At 35.9% G+C, this 20,000-nt stretch overlaps 1 protein-coding gene across 1 annotated transcript in view; it reads left to right on the top strand.

The window, feature by feature from the left end:
- Positions 1 to 20,000, top strand: part of LOC115221274 (neural cell adhesion molecule 1-like) — an 832,228-nt gene that overhangs the window by 494,439 nt on the left and 317,789 nt on the right. The window contains exon 2 of the mRNA XM_036510603.1: positions 760 to 787. The gene's annotated coding sequence lies outside the window, so the exon portion shown is untranslated. The remainder of the gene's footprint in view (positions 1 to 759; positions 788 to 20,000) is intronic.

Genomic DNA, 20,000 nt, shown 5'->3' on the forward strand with positions numbered 1-20,000 from the left:
TAAAATATATGTATATATATACAGGGTTATTCAAAAAGAAAGAACGGATTTCAAATTTATTTCCAAAACAAATTGTAAGAGACACAAACAGATTCTACATATTTCTTGATAGGGCAAGTTTTAAATTGTATAGCAGAACATATTCAATTGAACTAAGCCATAACTAAAGTAATATGTGTTTCATTTTGATGATTTTATTGAAAGTTGTATAAATTTCGTATCTGTAATCCCTTAGAAAATGGCGACGCCACAAGAAAAGCCTTTTTGTGTGCTGCAATTTGAGAAATGCTAATCGATTAAGCCAGTGCAACGTGAATTTCTCATCAAATTGCATAAAATGCACGTCGTCACAAAGAAATTTATGAATGCCATAAAAATTTCACAGCAAAATGTTGCATTTGTAAAAGAGAAAGCACCGGTGCTCATAGGGCTCATATTGAGTGCATAATAGCCCAGAATAAACTTTAAATCTTTCCCTATAAAGAAATATGTAGAATGTGTTTGTGTCTCTTACAGTTTGTTTTTAAAATAAATTTTAAATCTGTTCTTTCTTTTTGAATAACCCTTTATATAACCAGTATGTGTCAATTCCTCAACCGTCTGTTATTTAATCCGAAATTTCAAGTAAACCTCACGGCATATCTTTAAGATCATGTATTCTTAATACTTTGGTAAAATATTCCAAATTTGATGATGAATAATGTTATTAATGTATAATAATGAGTTTATTAATTATGTGCTTTTCTCTTTTACTTTCAGGTGAGTACATCCATTTTCTGGTATTTTTGTAAGTATCCGGCACTTGTTTTCTACACGGCATCCATGTTGCAAATTCGACAAACGTGATGTTACATATATATAGTAAAATATTGAAATTCTGGAGATACTAACACTATTAGGTAGCATCTTCATCCTTAACAAATATATTTTCATAATGTATATTTAAACTTCATTGTTTTATTATGAACTTCAGCTTTATAAACACACATTCAGAAAGTATCCAATATAAATGAATTCGTGATAATTCTAAGGTATTTCATTTGAATTACCCAAAAGTCAGTGCTTTTCTTAGAGACGGTATTCTAATAACAAATTGAAGGAAAACCAAGAGGTGAATGTCAAAGCATGTAAAAGCGACGTGTGTATATATACTCTTTTACTCTTTTGCTTGTTTCAGTCATTTGACTGCGGCCATGCTGGAGCACCGCCTTTAGTCGAGCAAATCGACCCCGGGACTTATTCTTTGTAAGCCCAGTACTTATTCTCTCGGTCTCTTTTGCCGAACCGCTAAGTGGCGGGGAGGTAAACACACCAGCATCGGTTGTCAAGCAATGCTAGGGGGACGAACACAGACACACAAACATATACACACACATACATACATATATATATATACATATATACTACAGGCTTCTTTCAGTTTCCGTCTACCAAATCCACTCACAAGGCATATATATTTATATATTTATATATATATATATATATTTTACTATTTAAACACTAGCACATAATGGCATTTGAGGAAAATTAATGATTTCATTTATGAAAACAATAAAAAACACTTGGACAACAGCAAATCAGAAATACATACGCGCAATCAACGGTTTGTATGCAAGACCGATTTCTTATGAAAAGTTACCCGTTATTGAATTGACATATTTTTCGTTACTCTCAGAAAGTGTGGAGGAAACCAAGGGCAGTCCTGAAAGAGTAGAGTATATATATATATATATATATATATATATACATATATATTGTGCGTGTGTGGTTATCAGTGGAGGAGCGCGCACTCGTATGGGATTATGAACGTGCATTTCTTAGAAATTATCTATGTATAGAATGTATACATTGTTAGCGGTTCGGCATAAGAGACCGATAGAATAAGTACTAGGCTAACAAAGTATAAGTCCTGGGTTCGACTTGCTCGACTAATGGCGGTGTTCCAGCATGGCCATAGTCAAATGACTGAAACAAGTAAAAGAGTATGTACGTATAAATGTGGCTGAGATAAAGTTATATCTTCACTCGAGCTTCATTTACACACTCACACACACACACACATATATAGTGAGTGTGTGTGTATGTGATAAAGAGAGTGAGAGTGTGTGTGTTTTAGAAGCCGAATATATAGTTGAATGTAAGAGTAAGCAGACAAATTGTAAATTGCAGTGTTAAATATGATTTCGAGTTTTGTGGTTTTCCAAACTAAATCCAGCAAGTAATTATATGATACTAATGGAATTTGGTTGTTTCTTAAATATAGATATGGTTACACCTGTATAGTAAGTTTATTTACATATACTTAACATATACACGCACATAGAAACACAAATTGATACACCTATGTACAAACACACACACACACACACACACACACACACACACACACACACACACACACACACACACACACACACACACACATATATATATATATATAATCAAATGTAATATACTATGTAGTATATATATATATATATATATAATCAAATGTAATATACTATGTAATATATATAATATATATATATATATATATATATATATATATAATCAAATATAATATACTATGTAATATATATATATATATATATATATATATATATAATCAAATATTATATACTATGTAATATATATATATAAGCAAATATAATATACTATGTAATATATATATAATCAAATATAATATACCATGTAATATATATATATATATATAAGCAAATATAGTATACTATGTAATACATATATATATATATATATATATATATATATATATATATATATATATATATATATGAACAATTGCGTGTGTATGTAAATATATTGTGTTCGACTGTGATTAGTCAAGTGGTACTAAATTTATTGAAGGCCGTCGACCAATTCGTTTCGGTCATTACCAATATCGCCGGAATTATAAAACGACGTACGAAACGAAGGTCACAATTATATTTCAAGTTTCTTCCTCGCCAATTCTTCTTCTTCTTCTTCTACCGCTTAGCTCAATTTGTTCAGTTTTACGCACCACTTGATTCTTCCCCAATTCCTTTTATGCTTCGAATATAACTTTTGTCATAGTTTAACACTTTGAAATGTATCTGATCTTTTTTTTTTTTTTTTCACAATTTTCTTTCTCTTTTCTCTGGTGTTCGTCCTTTATTTCTCTTTCTGAATTTGGACATTTTTTTCTGTAATCAGCTAATTACGTTTGGATCAGTTTTAGCTGCCTTCCGTCACATGATGGGCAGTATGCCTTTTGGAGCAATTATTGCTGGCTCCAAAGTGTTCGACATCTTATTATCATAATTACGTTGGCGATGTTTCCTGGCAACAATTCCTTGCGTTCGGAATGCAGTGAAGAAAAGAATTTAGCTTATACATTTTAATGAAAAGATTCTACTATTATTTTGGGAGTTGGACGTAACTTATACACAATATTCACGCTTATACTTATATATATATATATATGTAATGTATGTGTATATACAGAGGTGTGCATCTATTATATATTCATATATGTGAGCGTGTTTGTGTGTGTAAATATCTGCCGTTTTATCTATATGTCATCAATATATATAGATATATAATGAGAGATAGAGTGAGAGAGAGAAAAATGCGGTGGAGCTGTAGGTACATGGGTTTACATTTGAATGGAGGGTCTTTAATGGTGTTGTTGATTGCGAAGCAAAATTAAGCCGAGAAATTTCATCAACAGCGGTCTTTTTAAAATTTTGAACCGAATGACTTCTTAAATATTATACTCAACTTTGCTTTCTACTGCCACCGAATGCATATTACGTGCCTAAAATATCGTTGAGAACGTTGGATAAACCCAAAGTTCGGAACTCTTACACACTTTGTTCATCATATGATATGAGCTACCTATTTAGATTCAAAGTGTCTATCTTCATTACAAAGGTAGTTTTCTTATGGTATGCACCGATCTGGCCATCTTTTAACAGCATAAATTTCGCCGTATCATTCCAAACTTACACATCATTGTATTTATAGATTACATTAAGCTTAGGTTTAATTACGGCTCTGAAATTTAGCAGTTCAGGGACAATGAAAATAAATAAGACATTTAAAAAATATACTGGTATCGATCTGTTCACTATACGCTACAAGGTTTTACCACAGCTGGGTCGCAGTGCAAACGAGTAAAAGTGGAAACGTTGCGATACACAACAGATAGAAAACAAACAGTCTGAAAGACATGAGGACAGTTTGTAAGAAAAGGAACAGAGTGAGACGGAGAGGGAGTCGAGGAGAAACATAGTTAGGGAATAGAGCGTGCTTTAATATATTTGAAAACAGCATATGATTGGAAGTAGGGTATAGTGTCATTGGAAATAGTATCAGAAGCTAAATAAAAACAGAAGAAATAATATCGGCTTTTTCGGTAGATGAGCGAAGAAGTAAATAGATCAGGTTTTCTCGAGTTATATTTACTACAAACCGCCGAAAGGTGAGAGATAATTAATGAGATCAAAGCTGAACAGCGTCTCCGTATTACAGTAGATATCGAACTGCCGGAGGCAAATGACAATCGAATGTTTCTCTCTACGACTTTGAAACAGTAATTGTGCTGCATCTGGACTGAGGGAGGAAGATAACTCGAAAGACAGTAACACATATATCGAGTTATTGGTGTTAAATCGATGCCATCTAGCAATTGAGCTATGCGTATCATAAACACTTTTTTTTTCTGGAGTTTTTTTTTGCTTGCAGAAGAGGAGACATATTTGAAAGGTTTTTTCACGCGGACTTGCAAACGGTTAGTGAAGCCTTTAATGTAACACCAAACACACACACACACAAACACACACACACACACACAAACACACTCACACACAAACACTCTCACACACACACACACACACACACACACACACACACACACACACAAACACTCTCACACACACACACACACACACACTCACACACACACACACACACACACACAAAGAAAAAGAAGAAAACAAAGGCGATTGATAATATTGAAATTGATTTGAATAGACAACCAGTCAAAAACTTTGAGTATGATTTCACTGGCTGAAATCAAACAGCAACACATAAAAAGGGACCGTTACTTGAAACGGAAAGAAAAAAAAATTTTAAAGAATAAACGGGTGCGATGGAGAGGGAAAAGAAAAATCAAAATGGGTGAGAAAATAAAACACTAAATATCTAATTTGCAATGCCATTTTCACATGCAAATAATTAGAGATGGGAACTTTTGTTTTAAAAATATTACTGGCTTGCATTTCTAACAGTTTAATGAGGTGGGTATTTTTTTTTCCTTCATTTTAATATGAATTTATGGCATTCGATTATTGATAATATATTGACGCTGGAAGGTGTTGGTTCTGCTCAAAGACGTCAAATTACAAACTTGATTTAACGTTCTTTGATTCAGAAGGCGAATTTCCAGGCATGTCAAAATATGAAACGAAACATTATAACAATGTAATAATATTGTATAGTCATGCATTTCCTGTTGATTATTTCCGCTGTCTGCTGGGAACATGTGATTTACGTGCTAGGCACACACGTACACACACACGCGCACACGCACATGCACACACATTGACACACATGTATATATGCTCAGTTGCAGTTTCTCCTATATTCTTTAGCGTATATTCAGAACTCCTTAGCTATTCGCTCAAAAATCCAATGCATGTAAATGTATTAATTGTACGAAATCTTAGATAAATCCGTCCTCTACCATGATTTCTCACGATAACTGCAAGGAAACCATGCGGTTTATTTGCCCCAGTCCTTCGGTTGCGCGCTTATGTTAAACACAACTTATCGCATCCCTATTTAATAAAGCCAACTCTTAAGTATTTCTCGTGGAGTCCACTCTCTTTCATTTTCATTATTATATTTCATCCTCTTTCCGATCGGTGCAGGAGACACCGAAGGGGGAAATGGAACTTTCAGCTCCTCATCTCATTATAGTAGTAATATACAGGCTGTCCACAAAGTATGGGTACATGGGGATGAACAATACTTTAAGAAATTATTATGTCTTATATTCAATTCTTTATATTATGATTTTCTTTACTCCATGTACCCAGATTTTGTGGACACCTGTATATAAACAAAGACATAGATAGAAATAGTTATACTAAAACACATCTTTACTTAACGACCCAGGGGGGCTACATATAAATACTAGTATAAATGTATGCTGATTCACGTTCCATGGTAAGGTTTTAATGTCAATCCTTAGTCTATGGGTCATAGAAATGCAAAATTTTGCATAATACTGGCTTTTATAGATCGCTCTCACATTATTTAATTGGAGATAGAATATGGGAAACATGTCGGTATAATTCATCTATGATTCTGTTGTGTCTGAGGAGAGTCATTTTCTTTTTGTGCCTTACACACTCAGCGGTAAAATTTCCACTTTTTACTTATTTTTATTTTCCTAAACTTTTCGTCGCGTCTTGCAAGCTTTTCAAAAGTCTTGACTCATCTATGATTGATGGTTGGATATCAAGTAAAATACAAAGAATTCAATGAAAAGTAGGTCATCAGTGTCTCACAGCAAACGATCAATTTGATCTCCAAACTGCTATGATTTCGATTAAATATATAAAGTATTTAGATCATCGTTCTCATTCTTCTCATATCCATGCCATTTTTACACACATAAAATTGTATAAAATTGTAAGATTGTATTAAAAATATTTGTTGAGAATGCGTGCATTTCTCTACACAGTAAGACATCGGTTGTTAGAAGAAATTGGTTTTCCATTCTCTCACATCATCAAAACCGAAAACACTTTCCGGCTATTATCATACGCAACCCTATCTTCTATTATCCTATGTTAACATATCCTCCAATATTTTAACACATGTTATACAGAGAAATCCTTACAGAATGACGTCCATGTAGCGTGAACGGAAGAAATTAAATCAGACATGATATATACTGTTTCATAGTTCGTATTTTTTTCTCTCTCGAATTATGTGAGGTTTTCTGAGTATTCAATTCTTCCCATCGATTCATTTCACTGTAATATCTAAAAACAAACATAAGACTAACGGAATACGAAAACCTCGTTCCCGCTTTTGTACTTCCTTCTCTGGAAATTCTATAGCAGCATCGCCTGAAGCCTATTAAGATGCTAATTATATATTGGCTAGTTTCCTCATGCTAAACGATTCTCCATAAGGTTACTTACATTAGGGAATACGATATATCGGTATTAATATTTAATACGCCTCTTCCATAAAATGGGATTTTGAAGACATTTCATTTTATACTTTACTTTTCTTGTTGGTGGAGCGGACAGAGATGCTGGTTATCCATCTTGTGTAATTGTGTTGTGCTTATAATAGCAGAGAATACAAAAGATCAAAACTAAAGAAACTAGAAAATAAACACGCATAAAACACTCGTCTAATTCAATTAAGCTATGATCCATATACACGCATTAAGGCACTTTATCAGTAATGTACACTAATTCTCTAATGGTTAATAACTGCTAATTTATTTATTTTTAGTGGAGTTTTTTTTATCTATCTTCTTGAATTTCTTCTCCTTTTTCTTCTTCTCCTTCCTCTTCTTTTTCTTCTGCTTCTTCGTCTTCTTCTTCTGCTTCTTCGTCTTCTTCTTTTGTTTCTTCTTCTTCTTTTGTTTCTTCTTCTTTTGTTTCTTCTTCTTCTCCTTCTTTTGCTTCATCTTTTGCTTCTTCTTCTCTCCTCCTTCTTCTTCTCCTTCTTCTCCTTCTTCGTCTTCTTCTTCTCTTCTTCTTCTTCTTCTTTTGTTTCTTCTTCTTCTTTTGTTTCTTCTTCTTCTCCTTCTTTTGCTTCATCTTCTTCTCCTTCTTCTCCTCCTTCTTCTCCTTCTTCTTCTCCTTCTTCTTCTTCTTAGCAGCTGCTATTATATTCTGGACCAGTGTTTCATTCTTCCTTTAACAAATATGCAAATAAATTTCTAAAATATTTTATTGTCGAACCAGAAAGTTAAGGGTAGTCTCAGCTACATCATCCATTTCCGAAAGTGAAAAGCACGCACGCACACACACACAAACAAACAACATACTCTCTCTCTCTCTCTCTCTCTCTCTCTCTCTCTCTTTCTCTCTATTTCTCTCTCAAACACACACACTCACATATATATGTATATCTTCTTCTTCTTACAGCATCCACCCGGGGTGGGTTGAGCTGGCTTCATTCATCCTCAATGTTGCATCTCTCACAAACGCCGACCAGACCTGGCGATTTGAGGCTAACGACCGCGTGATCTCCAACCACTCCTTATTCCAGCGGCGAACGCCGTAGATATAGGGGCCTAGGTTGGGTTCCAGATCAGCCTCCTTCCTTCAAATATTCCTCATGTATATTGCACAATCAGACAGCCATATATATGTATATGGCAATGGTTGATAGAAAACTATCATAGTATACTCTAATATATATACACTTTTACTCTTTTATTTGTTTCAGCCATTTGACTGCGGCCATGCTAGAGCACCGCCTTTAGTCGAGCAAATCGACCCAGGGACTTATTCTTTGTATGCCCAGTACTTATTCTATCGGTTTCTTTTGCCGAACCGCTAAGTGACGGGGACATAAACACACCAGCATCGGTTGTCAAGCAATGCTAGGGGGACAAACACAGACACACACACAACACACACACACACACACACAACACACACACACACACATATATATATATAATATATATATATATATATATAAAGGTAAAGACCCCCTTCGGTCATGAGTGACCATAGGTTTGCACCTAGATAGTTACCCTCTGAGGCACAAGTCTGGGCAAGGTTGTTTTATGGAAGACCAGCAGTCGCCCATGTATACCGGCCTCCCCTCTCCACGCCACCAGTCTTATCCAAGGGAAAGACAAAGGTCGATACAGCTTGGCACCTGTGACGTTGCAACTCATTTCTACAGCTGAGTGAACTGGAGCAACGTGAAATAAAGTGTCTTGCTCAAGAACACATACATATATACGACAGGCTTCTTTCAGTTTACGTCAACCAAATCCACTCACAAGACATTGGTCGGCCCGGAGCTATAGCAGAAGACACTTGCCGAAGATGCCACGCAGTGGGACTGATCCCGGAACCATGTGGTTGGTTAGCAAGCTACTTACCACACAGCCACTCCTGCGCCTAATATATATATATATAAAACATATGAAAGTTGTTGATAGGCCAGCCTAGCATTTCATTCCTGTATTTGAGTGGAAATGTATACACGTGTATATGAGTGCATATAAGTAACTCCTTTTATTGCAAATATGTCTCTAAAACGGCTCACTTACATTACTTACGTTCCAGTCACATAGGGCACGATTGCACTGATGGATTTACTCTCATTGTTGTGAAATGCATCGTTTCATTTCATCATGAAGCACATTGCGTACCTATGACTGTTTAGACTTTATGTACCAACACGCCCTCCCCATATATATATATATATATATATATATGTGTGTGTATTACAGTATAACAGTGTCAACCTAACTATGAGGTGTTGTTGTACCTCACTCATCATGGTTGGCATCCTTTTTGTCTCGGGAGACAATGGAGTTGCGCATGAAGTAGTCTAGTCCGGCTTTGATATTTCATGTCCTGATACATTTCCTGCTGTGGCTGTGTAGTCCTATTCTGGACAAACACTCCCTCTGGCAGGTACCGCAAATGTAGCGAAGACTATTCCTGGCTGGTTGTAGTGTCATAGTTTCTTGTTGACGTCTTTTCTTGTCTTTCCATTTCTCCTCTCTCTCTCTCTCTCTCTCTCTCTGTGTCACTCCTTTGTATTCCCTCTCTTACGGTACGTCGCCAGTCTCCCACTCATCATAATGTGCTTCAAATTCTATCTTGATATTGCCATTGTTTTCCCTCTTGACAAAAGTTTCCTAAAATAAATCGTTTTCCCACCTGATCTCTTGGCTACTATTCGGAAAATGCACATGCCCCTCTGTTGCCTGTCAATTTTGCTATATGTAAGGTCCATTGGAGCTTGTGATTTCGGTACTCTGCGACCACGTCATTCACTTTGATCCACTCTCAGATTATCCCGTCTCATTCTGTTTTTTTTTCTTCTTTTTTGCTTTCATTTCGAAATGAGATATATAAGAAACTAGTTATTTTGACCCCTGCTTCGCTCGGGTTTTATTAGTAGTGGTGTTATTTGTACGTGTTGTCACTTTTTCCCTTTCCCCTTTTGTTCGTTTTCTTTGCCTGGTTCTTTTTATTGCCCCCTTCTTTACCCCTCTTTCCAAAATCCCCCAAATTTTTACTCCCACAATTAACGATAACCGCCTCTAGACGCTGCAGCCAAACGAAAAGCCACCATTATTGAAACAGCGCAACTTGTCTATCCCATAAAACTCAATTTTTCCCATATTCTTCACCATGGCAACCAAACGGTAACCCCAAGCAACGTGCAACCCTCCTTACACCATTGCCCACCCCATTTTACCCCCATTGTAAATTTTGGCGCCAATCCGACCCCATCTACCGCCCCTTAAACCGTTCCCATCCCAAAATGAGACAAATAACCAAGGAATCAAAATTTTTTTCGCATTTCAGCTTTATAGAGATTGATTATAAATGTTTTAACATAATTGTTTGTGTGTGCGTGCGTGTGTGTGTGTTCATATGTGTGTGCGAAAATGGATAAGAAAACAACTGATAAACATCCAATGAATTAAAGGCAGTCAACTAGATTACATTTTTTTTCTTTTATCAGTTTTACTTAACTGTAGTCTTTAAGAAACAATAGAATCCTTATCAGCAATTCTCTTCATTCCTTACAACCTATTCCCAACAAAGTCACATTTTAGGTTGTTTCAGCTGTGAAGTCCACTGGTTAATGTGGCTTAATTTAATATCAGTGCATTAATTATGATTATGTCAAAGTTAATAGTGAGTTGTTAATTTTTGCTCGCAGTTAATGCATGTCATACGATGTATTTATTTTTGCATTGTACGTTTATATAATTATCGTTTCCACCATATTCCTTTCTTTTTTACATAATTTCTTTAATACGATAGATGTACCAGCATGTTTGGGTTTCCTTTGCATTATGAGGTGTAGTATGTTATGATAGCTTCTTGAAGAGAATCCGTTCACAAGTGGTGTGAAGGACGCGCGGGTACCAGCAATAACGTAAATTCGTGGTTACGAGAAATTGACAGAAAATTTACAGAGAAGGTGTTCATTGAACCAAAATTATCCATCCATCCATCCATCCATATCTATCTATCTATCTATCTATCGATATATCTATCTATATACATCTATTTATATCTATCTACATCTATCTATCTATCTCTATCTATCTATCTATATCTATCTACATCTATCTATAACTATCTATCTATCTATATATCTATCTACATCTATCTACATCTATCTATCTATTTATTTATCTACATCTATCTATCTATATCTATCTATAACTATCTATCTATCTATCTACATCTATCTATATCTATCTACATCTATCTATATATATCTACATCTATCTACATATCTATCTATTTATCTATCTACACAAACAGGTATGCATGAGTGGATGTGTACTAGAAATACTGACATTGTGAATAAAACGAATCGCTTGTTGAAGAAACACCAATATTTTAGGTTTCAAGTATGATCCATCCTATTCAGTTACTGGCAGAAAGAGAAAATTTGGCTCGAGAGAAATTCGTTTGGCAATTCAAACTGTGAACGATTTCTTGCGTGGGCGAATTGCACCTCATGAAACATGGTGCCAAGACCATTTTTCGAGATCACTTGACGCAAGATATCAAGATACACTAACACGGGAAAAACTCCCACACTTTGCTGTCCTCTCTCAACACACGCGCTCACACACTCACACAATACGTACAAATCCACACACTGTCTGTGTATGCAGAAAGAAGAGAGAGAGACCGAGAAATATGTTTATATATACTCGTATACATCCTGCAACAAATATATACATACATATATTTAATATATATATAATCAATAGAAAAAACTTGAATCTCAGAGAATATTCAAGACCTCAAAAAACGAACTAACAACGGAAAAAGAAAAAAAAATAACGAGATATAATTATCTGTATAAGGAAAATAAATGGTGCGTTGGAGGTGGAAAAAATTGCATAGCAGGTGTTGATATATTGCTAACGATGCCTGCAGACCATTAATGAGACAACTGTGCTACTCAACCTAGTGTGTCGTCTTAGATTTCTATTAATATGATTATTGGGGAAATTTAATAGATATGCAATTGTGTCACTACCGCTCTTATGAATCTAGGATTTACAAAACGAGACAAACTACAAGTGAGTATAACATTGGGAAGATATATTTTAAGCTCTTAAACTATGACCGTGCTTAGATGTTTCACAGGTAATGCGTGCATATATATGTAAACATACAACATATTAGTATGTGCGTGTGGGTGTGTGTGCAAATCAAAAGGTAAATCTATGCAAGCTGATCAATGTGTACGAGTTCACAATACGTACATGCTTATACTTACGCAAAATATATGCGTAAAATATATGCATATACAGATAGATCTACGGACATGACCTCCCGCGAACATCTACAAGCATGCATTTAAACTTACAAGCATGTATCGATATATGTATGAATGTGAACACGTCTAAATTGATTAGCACGCATGTATTTGCACAAACACATACACACACACACACCGGTGTGTGTGAAGGTGAATTGCATGGTTAATAGGCCCTTGCATTCATGATCGCTAGAACGTATTCCGATTCCCTTTCTGGGCGGGGCGTTGTGTTTTTAGACAAAACACTTTATTTCTCATAGCTTCAGAGATTGTTGGTCTGCCCGCCTAGCAAGCGGAGTGGCATCATTTGAAGGCTAAAGAAATGCAAGGGTGCATTGTTACTAGTGGCATGTAGCAACATGTTATAGACTGGTCGATCACGTGCTATGTATATATATATATATATATATATATATATATATATATGTAAATATGTGTGTGTGTGTGTGTGCTTAGAAAAGTGTATGTAGATATATCCATGCACACGCACATAGATATATACATAAGTGTGTGTATGTGTCTCTGCGTGTGTTCACATGATGATGGTTATCTACTGGTGATCGAGGAATATTATCCCATAATGTCTTTCCCTCTCTCAACACACATACATACACAGACACACACATATGAATGATATAGAAAAAAAAGATTTGAATGATGTTGAAATTACGATACATATTTGCCCGTATGATGGTTATTTATTTTATCCTTAATGAATGACATTACATGATATAGTAACCAGATCATTTATCCAGGCAACTTATATAGTTTCCAGTTAGCGTTGATCTTCAAAGATTTCACTATTAATTTTAAGATTACATAATGAAAAAAAGGTATTATACACCGTGGTAACGCATTAATTTAAAATATAGTGTTATAGCTGTGATTGTTGTAAATAGTTAGCTAAAGGAGTCACTAAATTTATTTCAACGCATTGGCAATAAATGTTTCGTTCTTCTGGGTTTGGTCAGAAATTTAAGGGACAAGCTGGAATAATTTTGTGTTTTCTAATAAAGAAAATCAGCTAATGTTAATACTGAGGTTCGATCTGTAATTGAAGCATTCGGCTTGTACTACTTTTCGGTGCATCTCTCCAATTTGGAGCAAGCGAACTTTATTTTGTTGTTAGAAATATGTCCCCCACCGATTCAAAGACTATTTCGAATAGTTAACTATATGAAGGAGATCACTCTTGTATACACAAATGCATTTATATATGCGCTGAAAGATATGCAGGCGAACATAAAACACGCACACACATACATATATCTGTATATATTCACACACAAATGCGTACAAGTATATGCACTAATGTAAATATTCTCACAAATGCAGAGCAGATATACGTCTGCATATGTGTGTGTATGTCTGTGGGAATGCCTGTGTGTGTATTTTAATGTAAGAATGTATGTGTAAGAACACAGCTATTACATCCATACACGAAATTCACTAGCAGAAACAAATCTCTTGAGTATACCTATAGGTGTGTAGTGTATTGGAATGAAATGCAATTGAATTCCTTTACATATCCATACATCCATACATTATGCATCACACAACCACGCTCACATACAGACAACATCCGCCAGCAAACCACAAACACTTCATTCAATAAGAACACACATGATACAGAATTCATGCAAACAAATCAAGACGCATGCGTATTCATGCACATATACAGAATCTATAGCTGTCTTCTTGCTTGTAGTCTTTGCAATCAACGTGAGGCATTGGCGGAAAAATACACATCATACAGTTACCGCTATTGTTACAACAGTATTGATTCTGTACTAAAGCATTAGTATGTTACAATGAAAACTTCCATAGTTAGGAATGGCTGTGTGAAATAATCGATTGTTTCAATGCGTCTTAATCGATATTATATACATTTTAACAGGAAAATACTGTCGTTTCAATGTGTTATAGACTAGAAATTTGTGTCATTTAAAATGTTTTTTTTTCTAATTTATTTTTATGTTCGTTTAATTTTGGTTTTATTCTGTCTTTTTATAAATTATATTTATATACATTTTAAATATTTACTTTTACGTTATTTACTTTTTTTTACTACAATTTTGTTATTTTTCGCAATTATTTGTCTTTAGAATTCAACAGTAAAAGACTTTCTGCACATACGTTTCCATACACACTCACAAACGTACACCAATACATAGTCGTATGTAATATGCAATTACGAATTCATTTAAGGATGGACACACACACACATATGTGTGTATTTATGTATGCATGTATATGTGGACAATACTCCCTGTTGCCTTCAACAAGGAGAAACTTTTAGACTTTAGAATTACATCTATGCCTATATATATATATTCCGACATCATTTAGTCTCCAAATGCTGTCGGATATACAAGGAGCACATCCCTGGTGTGGGTTAGTTTCGGGAGGCTCTAACTATCGAAATGGGGAACCTTGCTTGTTATCCAATACGACGTTATCTTCTGTGTATTCTTCCGTTTGCACACATTATCACACACATACACTCACAAACAAACACACACACAGGCATGTGTATATATATATATATATATATATATATATATATATATATAATATATATATATATATATATATATATATATTTGTAGATGTGTGTATATATATACATATATGTGAGTGCGTCTGTATGTATGTGTTTGTATGTATGTACGTATGCATCCTTGGATGTTTTATTTGAGAAACTAACCAGCGCTAAATGGAATAACTTAATGCATATTCTGAAATCAATTTGTTGAAATACCGAAAGAGATATGAAATAAATGTACAAGCTGAAGGGAAAAATAAAATCGCATTCTTAGCACTAAATTTAGACAAATTCAAATTCGCTTGTCAGGCGTCACAACTGTTTTATGTTTTGGCATTCACTTTTGAACGTTGAATGAAGAAACTCATTTGTTATAAAATATTTCTGGACATATGCTGGTTTATTCTATTCCCAATTCTAAGATTATCAATAGCGAATATGCACTGAAATAGAAATAGATTGTGGCAATTTGTATTTTTGTAGATGTTATATTTATATAAGGTAAACACAGGTAGGAGTCGAGAGGAATGAAACGTAAGTACAAAGTCCATAAAGTTCGCGATTTTTCTACTTGTTTTACGCTCGTGAGATCGTTACTTTTAACGTTTAGTTACAATACGTCTTAGCGCTGAAATGTCGGTGGATTGGTAGGATCACTTCAGTGCCTGAAGGTCCATATTTCTGCTGCTTGAGAGCTTATTCTCTTTGCCTGCTCTCTATATTAAGTAAGTATTTGCTTTGAAAATAACCACAATTTGCCTGAATTACCAAATACTTTATTTACCACCGATCTGTGTTCAGGTATGCGCATTCAATAAACTGCTACTGTGGAAAGGGTACAGGTCATATGAATTGTTGCGAATAATGAAATATTCGTTGATCGAAACAAGTTAAGAAGCATTAAATACGATAGAAAGAAAAGCGAGATGTGAGACGCTCGACTCGTACAATTCCTGATGTTGCTGTCTCATTAGGCTGAATTTGGCAAGGAAATAGATGAGACCGGAGGCGCAATGGCCCAGTGGTTAGGGCAGCGGACTCGCGGTCGTAGGATCGCGGTTTCGATTCCCAGACCGGGCGTTGTGAGTGTTTATTGAGCGAAAACACCTAAAGCTCCACGAGGCTCCAGCATGGGGATGGTGGTGATCCCTGTTGTACTCTTTCACCACAACTTTCTCTCACTCTTACTTCCTGTTTCTGTTGTACCTGTATTTCAAGGGGCCGGCCTTGTCACTCTCTGTGTCACGCTGAATATCCCCGAGAACTACGTTAAGGGTACACGTGTCTGTGGAGTGCTCAGCCACTTACACGTTAATTTCACGAGCAGGCTGTTCCGTTGATTCGGATCAACCGGAACCCTCGTCGTCGTAACCGACGGAGTGCTTCCATCCCATATTAAGTAAGTGTTTGCTTTGAAAATAACCACAATTTGCCTGAATTACCAAATACTTTATTTACCACAGATCTGTGTTCAGGTATGCGCATTCAATAAACTGCTACTGTGGAAAGGGTACAGGTCATATAAATCGTTGTGAATAATGAAATATTCGTTGATCGACACAAGTTAAGAAGCGTTAAATCCGATAGAAAGAAAAGCGAGATGTGAGCCGCTCTACTCGTAGAATTCTTGACGTTGCTGTCTCATTAGGCTGAAGTTTTGCAAGCGAACAGATGAGAGACAAGACCGAGGTGAGAGACTATCACGTGACATTGTACCTTCGGAATTAAAATGCACATATAACCCATTTGGGGTCGTTAAAATAAAGAGATGATCAAGTTACGGATTTGATATCATCGACAGTTTCCACCAAGCCAAAAGTATAAGTCGTTATGCCTATTACTTACATCAGAATATTTATGTACTTGTGTGTGATATACATCTGTATATCGATGTACTTGTGTAAAATATGTGGGATCTTACGTGATCGCGAGAAATAGCATCTAAATGTGACTCAGTGTATCATCTTCTGGAAAAAAGGGTGAACCACATATATGATAATGGTGTCTTAAATGCATTGTCTGAAAAATATATCGGCATATATAGGCGCAGGAGTGGCTGTGTGGTAAGTCGCTTGTTTACCAACCACATGGTTCCGGGTTCAGTCCCACTGCGTGGCATCTTGGGCAAGTGTTTTCTACTATAGCCTCGGGCCGACCAAAGCCTTGTGAGTAGATTTGGTAGACGGAAACTGAAGCCCGTCGTATATATGTATATATATATATATATATATATATATATGCGTGTGTGTGTTTGTGTGTTAGCATTGCTTGACAACCGATGCTGGTGTGTTTATGTCCCCGTCACTTAGCGGTTCGGCAAAAGAGACCGATAGAATAAGTACTGGGCTTACAAAAGAATAAGTCCCGGGATCGAGTTGCTCGATTAAAGGCGGTGATCCAGCATGGCCGCAGTCAAATTACTGAAACAAGTAAAAAAAGTAAAAAGAGTAAGAGTATTGTAATGTTCAGAATTTTTTTTTAAGTACCAGCATCGTTGATTAGAGATACCCAGGGACTGAATAAGCACCACGAAACGCTGGCTCGGTGAACGTTTCTAGTTCGGGTGTGTAAAGATTTGACATTGTTCTAAGTGTTGGGTCAGACGATTCTATCTCTCTTGAGAGATGCGTTATTTCTGTGTGGCTTTTCCATTCTTAGAAGACTGAATCCCCGGAGACCAATATTTCGTAGCATTGGTAACGATTATGCCAAATAAATATTTAACACATGTGCCAGCTACTAAAGGTTATAGTATGTTGGTAATGCAGTGCTTGCCAACCAGCTAAATATATTATTATCAGAATCAGACGCAGTCATCGCTGTTAATATAGCTTAGAGGAGAATTAGTCTAGAGATCTGTTTATAATTCTACTGGGGAATTTGCATTAAGTTGGTAGTGATGCAATACATTTTAATAAATGAAATATTGCTCGTCCTTGAATAAACATATATTTGACGCGAATAGGAGATATGATTAAAAGACAGTGAGGGGTAGAAGCTTTCGTGTTTTTCGTGCATGGATTCAAGTGAAATCCCATTAAGATGGCGAAATAAGGGGTATACGACTGTTATGTAAGGTTTCTTCTGCATGTTGACAGAATCTGGGGTTTTCATGAACATTCGGAAGGAGTTTGTGAAGCCTATGTTCGTGGCAGATGTGCCTAGAAATCTACAAATGGGAAATGAACAGTCTATCTGGGGCTTTGGTGATTCAATTAGCGAGTAGATATTCAAGTCAGAAGAAAAAATGTTTTTTTTTTTTTAGTGACTACAACAATAGAGGTCAAGATTTGGATCTATAGAAGTTGAAATTTAATGATCGCTTATAACATTCACATATCCACTGTGTTGAATAAATACTAATAGCAGTTTTGTCACTACAGAACATTAGGATGTCAAGAAAATATTAACACTATGAAGGCTATGAGGTTAACACCCATAGGGACGAGGCACAACTGGTGCATGTTCAAGGTTTAAGGATAATCCTTAGAGAAAAAATATAAAGAGGAGGGATTTTTGCAGATTGATGTCAAAGACTCATTCTTGGTAATTCCTTTTTCTTTTTTTTTTAAATCACCAGTTTATTGGAAGCGGATATATCACGTATAATCTTGTGGTTTGGGGAAGATGTTTTCGGAGACGTATCTTGTAACGAGTTATGTTATGGTTTACAGACTATTCAAAACAAAAAGTCTGAGATTTTATGAGTACCTTTGAGTATTTGCAGTGGGGAAGTCAAAGAAAGAGGTAACGTTACCTTCAGTAGAGGTTATGAGTGGAACTCTGTGTTCCAATTGATCTGATCAAGCAAAACACTGTCTCTTTAAATTCGCTTGCAAGTGACTGAGCACTCCACATACCTATTTCTTTACTACCACAAGGGGCTAAACACAGACGGGACGAACAAGGACTGACAAACGGATTAAGTCGATTACAACCACCCCAGTGCGTGACTGGTACTTAATTTATCGACCCCGAAAGGATGAAAGGCAAAGTCGACGTCAGCGGAATTTGAACTCAGAACGTAACGGCAGACGAAATACTACTACGCATTTCGCCCGGCGTGCTAACGTTTCCGCCAGCTCACCGCCTTACAGATACACACGTACCATTTAATAGTTATCCAGGAGATTCAGCATGGAACAGGATATGACAAGCCGGTTATCGAACTCACGACGAATGTTTCAAGCACAAAGCCACATGTCTTCACATGTAGAGTAGTGGACAGATGTTTTGTCTTCAAGGTGCGCAGGGGCAATAATGAATTAAGAAAATGTGTTCCTCAGAATATCGGGCATCATTCCATTAAAGTAGTTTCAGAAAGAATTGAATTCGCATTAAAAATGAGTTGGAAACCATCCATATAATATAGATAAGTGCTGGGAAAAAAAAGAACTTTTTTCAATACGGAAGTTTGTCTCATCAAGTACCATAAAAGACGGGTTGGACATTGCATCCATCTTAATAATTACAGGCTTTCGAAGTAATTACAGAGAAATGTCTCTCTGTAACAGTCCCCAGCACAGGAAAAAGGCGGCGTACGAAGTGTTGCAGGCTCTCAGATTGATTATTTAAGAAAATACTAATAAACATCCGTGACGAGTGAAAATCAATAATTACTTTTGATTCTGTCGATCAGAGAGTGGTGGTTGTTTTTTTTTTGTTCGTTTTCAAATTCAATCCTTATTCCTGGAAAATCGAGACACGTTTGAGTGGCCAATGTTTTGTGAAGATTTAGCTTATCTCACAATATCCCTATAATATTCAAGTTTGACATTTATTGTAGGTAATGCTCTGCGATTTCTGCCCTATCTCTAGAAGGTCTAGTGACCTGTCAAAGGATGGCTCATTGAATCACTGAGATGTATAAGAGTCAACAGAGGAATTC

Source organism: Octopus sinensis, linkage group LG18 (assembly GCF_006345805.1).
Source record: "Octopus sinensis linkage group LG18, ASM634580v1, whole genome shotgun sequence".
Classification (NCBI taxonomy): Eukaryota; Metazoa; Mollusca; class Cephalopoda; order Octopoda; family Octopodidae; genus Octopus; species Octopus sinensis.